Below are 8680 nucleotides of genomic sequence, written 5' to 3'. Positions count from 1 at the left end.
ATGGTTCTTGGTGTTCTAGTACAATAGTACTCGGTGATAGTGCCCGCAGAGACAAAAAGCCAAAAATAAGAGAGCTATGATTTTTATTACCAACAAGACCCATATGAGTAGCATATTGCTTCACCCATATACAATGTCTCATGTGAACCACTGATGTAATGCTTTCGTCCGATGCAAAGGCCCACATTATCTTGTGGTCATGATGTAATAGCCCTTATATAATATAATATATATTCTCCACAAAAAAGATCCATTTCTATGCAAAGGATGTGGAAGAGCAACCTACTATTTTTATTTCCAAAGCTTAGCCTTTCCTTTGAAATTCAAGTTTTTTCTCTCTCCTTCTTGTAAAGAATACTTCGGCCCCTACCCTTGGTTGAAGGGTAATCCAATCTTCAACTTTAACAAAATAAGCGTTCCATGTATTTTCATGAGATGAAGACTAAAAACTTAAAAAGAGGGTTTGAAATTTGACCTTGTATTAAAGAGGTTGCTTTTAGCATTTTATTTATAAAACTAATCAAAACATGGGAATTTGATAAAAGCACACCAATTACACTCCAACCTTGTTCTTTTTCTCACTAGGTCTATTCCACACGCATGAACTAAAAATTGGTTGCAACCAAGAACAAATAAAGTAGAGGAAGAAGGTGAAATCCTCCACAATTTGTGTGGTTTCTGAGCTCAACACATAGGATTTGCTTACTTTCGTGTATAGCAACCAGCAGTTGCCAACCATCCCAAACATTGGCTTGTATGGAAATTAGTCCAATGGTTGGCAACCAGCAGTTGCCAACCATCCCAAACATTGGCTTGTATGGAAATTAGTCCAATGGTTAGGAACAAAGTTTTTTTCTATCACTAAAGTTTTTTCTATGTTCGAGATAAGTTTTTAAGTAAACCTTACATGAATCCTCTCAATGGGTCGAACATTAAATGCTGAACAAGCAGCACTTTTGCATAATTATAACTATTTTTAGAAACTTGAAAGAATCTCTGTAATCTTTTCCCAAAATTTGAGGCAAATTTCTAAAATGTTTGTTAGATATCCGTACCGCCGCTACGGGCGTTACCACGAGAGGGGACGGCCTCTGGCTCACCACCCAGCCATAGGGGAAGAATGAGGATTGCCCCTCATCCCCCAGGCTATATAGTGTGTGGCCTGCCGTCCACACTAGCCTGGCCGCCCATGACTCCGCATGGGCGTCCTCTCCCACTGAACCCCGGACATGGCCATCCGGTCTGCCGTCGGTCACAGGCATTACAGCCTACGTGACATTACCCCCCCCTTAAGAAGAGTTTTCGTCCCCGAAAACAAACTGGGGAAACCTTTTGGAAATTGCACTACGGCGTTCCCAGGTTGCTACCTCCTCATCCCTATCTGTCCATTTAACAAGTACCTCCTGGTACACTTTATGTCGGGTTTGTCTATCACGATACTGTAGAATCTTTTCAGGTTCATGTGGTATCTTTGGTGGCTCTATCAAGTCCACCAAAATCTCTGGAGAAACTGCGTTCTCTAGCCCGTGAACTGATTTCTTCAGTTTACTGACATGGAAGACAGGATGGACTTGAGAACTCTCCGGTAACTCAAGTTTATATGCTACGTCCCCAATCTTCTTAAGGATTTTAAAAGGACCACAATATCTCGGAGAAAGTTTATCACACTTTCCCGTTTTCATGGTTTTTGACTGCGCAGGAACCTTGAGGAATACAAAGTCACCTTCTGCAAAGGTCACCTTTCTTCGTCCTTTATCTGCATAAGTTTTAGCACGATCCTGAGCGCTACGAATGCTCTCACGTGCGGCTCTGAGCATATCATTCATATCTTCAAGGAAATCCTTTACAGATTGAATCTTCTCCTTTTCTAGGCCTACAGCCATTGGAGATCTCGGCTGGAATCCATACATTAACATGAATGGTGTAAATCCAGTCGCTGAGTGTTTGGAGCTGTTATAGGCAAACTCCAATAAGGGCAAGTACTCTTACCAATTAGATTGCTTCTTACTAACATAAGAACGCAACATATCCTCTAGAATTTGGTTAACTCTTTCAGTTTGACCATCAGACTCCGGATGATCTGCCGTACTCATACTCAGAGTAGTATCCAGCTTTTTGAAGACTTCCCTCCAAAAATGACTGTTGAACTTTCTACCTCTATCCGACACTATATCTGCGGGCAGGCCATATAGCTTGTAGAGATGTTCAATAAAGAGTTTTGCCAACTCTGGCGTTTTTACAGTTTTCTTCGTGGCAATAAACTTTGCCATTTTAGTTAACCTGTCCACTACCACCCACACCGAGTCATTCCCTCGACTCGTCTTGGGTAAACCGGTAATGAAATCCATGGAAATGCTTTCCCATTTCCCTTGCGGAATCTCTAGCGGATGGAGTAGTCCTCCAACCTTAAGACGTTCATGTTTATTGACCTGGCACTTATTGCATTTCAGCACATAAGTCTGGACGTCCTTAAACAAACTAGGCCAATAAAACTGTCTTTTTACTAGTGCATAGGTCTTCTGAATCCCGGGATGACCCGCACTTGGACTATCATGACTTTCTTTAAGAATTTGGGCCCGAAAGTCACCAATAGTTGGTACACATATTCTACCCTTGTAGAGTAAGTACCCGTCGTCAATGGAGTAATTAGCATATTTCTCCCCCTGACGAAGTTTATCACTCCCCTTTGAAGCCGTGGCAGTCAAAGGTGATGAAGGGCCTACGTCAGAACTCTCCGGTTCCAAACTATACCCAGAAGACAAGGCTAGTCTCTCCGGACTAACTCTCGCTTCCCTTCTCGCCGTTGCACCTTCGGCCAATCTCTCCGGACTAGCAATACGTGCCAACGAGGGAGGTGGTCGCGTCTGTGAAGAAGTGCGTACGCGTACAGCGCGCCAGACCTCTGTAAAAGATGGATCATGCTCACATAAACCACGTAGGGACTCCAAGAAATCATTCTTGAAGACTGTGAAACTAAGTTCATTAATTTGTGGCATGCGACTAAGTGCATCTGCCACCACGTTATACTTACCTTTCTGGTAACGTATCTGAAGGTCAAACTCCTGTAGAATCTCCGCCCACCGAGCTTTTCTACCCTTCAGTTCATTTTGACTTGAAAGCCATTTCAGACTTTCATGGTCCGTCCGGACCTCAAAAGTGTCACCATATAAATAGTGTCTCCACTTTTTCAGTGCATAAACTATCGCTAGTAACTCTCGCTCGTAAGCCGAGTAGTTACGTTGCGCACGATCTAACTTTTTACTTTCAAATGCAATTGGGTGTCCCCTTTGCATTAGTACGGCCCCAATGGCCTCATTACTAGCGTCTGTTTCCAAAACAAACGGCTCATTTGGATCGACAATTGTCAAAACAGGTGCAGCTGCTACGGTCACCTTGAGCTTATCAAAGCTTTTCTGTTGGGCGTCCCCCCAACTAATGTTCTTTGTTTTTGACCGTAACTGGTCCGTCAACGGGACTGCGATCTTCGCGTAGTTCTTCACATACTGTCGGTAGAACCCCGACATGCCAAGAAAAATCTGCAGTTCCTCGAGATTCTTCGGCGCTAGCCATTTAAGAATAGCCTCTACTTTTTCTGGCTCCATCCGCGTACCATCGGCGGATATAATATGGCCAAGGTAGTGAATTTCTGTTTCAAAAAATTCACATTTGCTTTTCTTTGCAAATAATTTGTGCTCTCGCAACAACTTGAACACTAGACGCAAATGCTCTATGTGTTCTTTCTGTGTCTTACTGTACACAAGAATATCATCTAGGAAAACTACTATGAATTTTCCCAGATATGGACGTAAAATACTGTCCATTAGCGTCATAAACGTCGCTGGAGAATTGGTTAGCCCAAATGGCATAACCAAAAACTCAAAATGCCCGAAACGGGTCCGAAATGCTGTCTTCGCAACATCTTGTGCTTTTATTCTAACCTGATGATACCCAGATCTCAGGTCTATTTTTGTGAAGTATCTCGATCCATAGAGTTGATCAAACAACTCATCCATGCGTGGCATCGGATACTTGTTCTTAATCGTTATCTGATTAAGAGCCCTATAGTCTATGCACATCCGCATAGATCCGTCTTTCTTCTTTACCAGAAGAATAGGCGATGCCCATGGACTTGAACTAGGCCGAATAAAGCCTTTGTTCAAATATTGCGTTAATTGTTTTTCCACCTCCTGTGCCTCGGAGTGGCTTAATCTATAAGCAGGTTTGCTTATAGGTTTTGATCCTGGCATAACTTCGATGCCATAGTCTACTTCCCTAGATGGTGGTAAACCATCTGGTAAATCATCAGGAAAAACATCCTGAAATTCCTCTAATAAATTCATTAAAGTATCTACGTACTTTTTCTTTAATGTCTCATTCACCTTGGATTTTTTCTTGTTTGAATCACATGCATGCCAAACAGGGTTTTCAAACAGTGTGTCTCGTCCAAGGTTATTTTGTTTTTCTTGTTTGTCTACGCAAACATCATTTATCGTTTCATCTACGGAAACAGAATTCAAAAGAGGGTAACAAGCATATACCTCTGCTATCTGGTCTCTGCGGACCGCTATACACAACTCCATGGAGGAAATAAGTGGTGTGGCAGGGACAGTACGGTCGCCCTGCAGGGTGATGACTCTACCTCCATGCTCAAAACATAGCGTATTATGTAAGTAATTCCGAGCTAGACTAGGGCCCAAGCCATACAGCCACTCCCTGCCTAGATATACGTCTGCTCTGGCTAAGTGCATGACCTGAAAGTCAAGCGTAGCCTCATAGTCCTGCATAGATAATGGGACCCCCAATACTACGGTATTCCATACCGTTTTGTCATATCCGTTGGCTAGGCCAACAGTATACTCATGATCACTCCGGGTCTCAGTCAATCCCAATTTCTTGACTAACGAGTAGTTCAAGAAGTTGTGACTAGCTCCATCATCAATAAAAATTGTGACTCTACGTCCACCTATGGTGCCATACATGCGCACCATGTCATGCGGACCTACAGTAGGCTGCCACATCGCTGGTGTCACTGAACAAGCGTGATGCTCATCACAATGACACACTGTCACCTCTCTGAACTCTGCGGAACTGAGAGGGAGTCTCTGCACTGTATGCAACTGCCTAGAAGATTTACCATCTTTTTTGGGCTCGTTGCCACTCGTGCTGGCTTTAGGCTTTGGACACTCAGCCTTCGTGTGTCCTACTTCATTGCAATTAAAGCAGCGATTTTCCTTTTGCGCTTTAATATATTGCTCTTTCTTTTGGTTTTCGGGGTCTCTTTTTTTTTTTTGGATGGTCGCGGTTTTTTAGACCAATGACCACCCTGTCCTTCTTGGTCCGTCCTATCCCCTTGTTTGTCACAGCGGAACCCTTTTCTTTTGAGGCTTGACCTCCTCTTTTCACTACCCTCGGCCATGCTAGAACCACCCCGCGCACTACGGCGCTTGATGTCATCGAATATCTGTGCATATTGAATTGCCTCTGCTAAGCCTTTAGGCTGTAGGGGTTCTACGTACTCAAGGTAATCATCTTTGAGGCCTCTCTTAAAACCCCGCAATGTTTGGAATGCATCGATTCCTTTTAACTTGAGTACTATCTCCCTGTAGTTTGAGATGTACTGAGTTAGGGATTTGTTCTCCATCGAGCACTTGTCCCATAACTCCCAGCTTCTCTCTGCCTCATTAACAGGCAAAAATTCTTTTCGAAACATTGTTTCAAATTCCGTCCAAGTGGCAGGGCGAGTTGTCAGACTCATCCACCACTTGTACGCTTTGCCGGTTAAAGAGAGGCTAGCCTCCTACGGGCTGTATACGGCTAGGCTGCTGTCGCAGCTCGTGCAAATCTGACCACTTCGCTAGAAACATATTGACTGAGTCCTTGTTTCTCTCCTTTTCCTCGCCACCAAAACTAGGCGGCTTTAAGTCTTTTAACAACGACAAAGCTGTCGCTCTACGGATGGCCCCGCAGGCGCATCGGCCTGTACTCCTGCAACCACTGGCGAGGCTACGCTCACCCGTGCTGTAGGAGCTCGGCTATCAAGAGGAGTCGGAGTATTAGCCGAGGCGGCTGTCAGTGCATCTAACCGTGTGGAGATGCTCTGTAGCATCGTGACTAAATCAGCCTGGACTTTACCCATAGTATTCAATTTGGCATTAAGATATTTAAACAGTCCACTAGAGAGCTCCGTCTCTGTGAGGACATCAGCAGGGTCTAGATAGTCATCGTCGTCATAATCTAAGAGGTCCTCCTCGGTCCCCTCGGCGACGTCAATGTTCATGTCCTTTGGCTCATCGGCCAGAAAGGGGTCATCAGCCAATGCGACCGCTGCGGGCTCGCTGGGTCCTAAGGCAGGGTCAATAGACGAGGAGGGCGCTCGCGGATCACGAGTGATCGATAAGCGCGCTCCGGACCGAACAACGGTCGGGCGTGTACGGCCTGACAATTCGGTCGGGGTCAAACCCGCGACCGAGGACAAGAGACTGGAAAAACCTAGAGAAGTAGAAGGCGGTGGGGACACACTACGTCTAGCAGACATTTTTAATTCTTGCAAAAAAATAATGCGAGAACTCGGAAATTACTAAAAAAAAACGCTAATAAAAATGAGCAATGGTGGAGAGAGAATAATAGTCACCCCCCTTTACGGTCGCCTGTCGAATTGTTGTTGCGTTGCGAGCCCCTACAAGGACGCTTCCGGGATGCTCCGATCCACGAGAAAATATACCTGCAACTCATAACAAAAATTAATCTCCGAAAACACTTATCCCTTGCTGGGATTATTTCTTGCGGGAATGATTCTCCTCCCCAGCCGAGAGAGAGGGTTCCTTGAATTTTCTCATATAATTCACAAAAATGAATAATGAAAATTATTTTTATTTTAAAAAAAATAAATGTTTTTTTTGGGGCAGTTTCTGGCCGCTGGTGGGCGTCTGCTGGTTGCTGGCCGTTTGTCGCCGGCTGTGTGGTGGCCGCCGCCGCCGCTGGCTGGCTTGGCTGGGTGGCCGCCGCCACCGCTGGTCGGCCTGGCTGGCTGGCCACCGCCGGCCTGGCTAGCTTGGTTGTGTTAGGCCAGAAGGCGACGCTGCCAGATAGTTTGGAGGCTACTGAAGCTCGCGCCCCACAAACACTGAATTTCAGCTTCGAGTAGCTAAATGCGACGGCTTGTTTCTCTCACGGCGCATCGAAAGCAGACAGAGGTGCGAGCTGAGAATGTTCGGTCGTACATCTTGCCTGAGCATTCCTGATCTGACAAGTCGCACAGCCCAGACGACGAAAGGAGGCTCAGCCGCCAGAGCGTGAATAACTTGCCAGGGCTGCTGGGTGTCCCCGCCCTCCGCCCTGCGCCTTGATGACCGTCCCGCCGTGCTCATTCCGCCGGTGGTGAAGGCTACTGGGCGATCTGACGGGTGTTATCCCCACCCCGCCATTAACGTATAAGTGGGCTGGCCTGGCTGGTTTTCGCCGCCCCACCCCCCACACACACAGGTTTCGTGGGGTTGGTCTGCCCCCCCCCACCTCAACACACAGGCATTTTTTTTTTGAAAACCTTCAACGCACAGTTTTTCAAAGCGATTCAACGCAGAAAAAAAAATGAAAAACAAACAAATTTTGCTTACCTCGATGTTGTGTGTGACGGGGAGAGAGAATGAGAGAGAGAGAGAAAGAGTTCTTCCCTTCCAAAGTCTTGGCCCTCCTCCCTCCACACATTCCCTTGTGGAGATAAGGGTGAGGAGATTGTGGATGAAAACCACCGAGTGGGCTCCGGTCCCCCGTTCGCGCACGGACTCTCACGATCCCTTCGAACCATGCTCTGATACCAGTGTTAGATATCCGTAACGCCGCTACGGGCGTTACCACGAGAGGGGACGGCCTCTGGCTCACCACCCAGCCATAGAGGAAGAATGAGGATTGCCCCTCATCCCCCAGGCTATATAGTGTGTGGCCTGCCGTCCACACTAGCCTGGCCGCCCATGACTCCGCATGGGCGTCCTCTCCCACTGAACCCTGGACATGGCCATCCGGTCTGCCGTCGGTCATAGGCATTACAGCCTACGTGACAATGTTAATCCAACTGTAAAATGAAGTGACCCACATTTTTCAAGAACCCTTGCATTCGACTATGCTAGGAGAGAGAGAGAGAGAGAGAGAGAGAGAGAGAGAGAGAGAGAGAGAGAGAGAGAGAGAGAGAGAGAGAGAGAGAGAGAGAGAGAGTTAACCAGTTCGTAGATTAACATGGTTTTACCCGCTTACCCTACTGTAAGGTGCTTTCCCATCTTACCCGCTTGAACGGGCACTTATCTTTTCTAAGACGGGCCTAAAACATATATAGTGGCCTTACCCTGTGCTTAATGTCAAATAGGTAAAGACTTCATGTAGATACTTGCTCAAGACTAGTTATAGAGGCCAGACCATTTTTAAGTTTGGCCAACCTAGTGTGAAAACTAGTCACTTGTACATAAGTCATTTTTTACAAATAACAAAGACATAATCATTCCCTAATTTTACTTCTTCTTTTGAGATCCCCTCTTCTCTCTTCTTTCTTGCACGTATGCTATTGAACTTTGCATGTTTGATGGATACTTGTTGCTAGTAGATAGGATTGGTTGTAGGTTGTCTTCTTGCATTAGCTTCCCCTTCAATCCCCACCTTTCATTAAGAGAACCATCATGAATGACCATCTCTT

General features: G+C 45.9%; 1 non-coding gene across 1 annotated transcript; it reads left to right on the top strand.

Moving 5' to 3' along the window:
• The first annotated feature begins 7202 nt into the window (after positions 1-7202).
• Positions 7203-7405, top strand: LOC147608230 (small nucleolar RNA U3). The gene has a single exon (XR_015264547.1). It is a non-coding gene; the product is annotated as a small nucleolar RNA U3 (small nucleolar RNA).
• The last annotated feature ends 1275 nt before the right edge of the window (positions 7406-8680 follow it).

The sequence above is a fragment of the Cibotium barometz genome, chromosome 53 (assembly GCF_041138505.1).
Source record: "Cibotium barometz isolate CiBa-2024 chromosome 53, ASM4113850v1, whole genome shotgun sequence".
Taxonomy (NCBI): domain Eukaryota; kingdom Viridiplantae; phylum Streptophyta; class Polypodiopsida; order Cyatheales; family Cibotiaceae; genus Cibotium; species Cibotium barometz.
The sequence above is the reverse complement of the archived record's forward strand: the minus strand, read 5'-3'. Positions and strand labels throughout refer to the sequence as shown.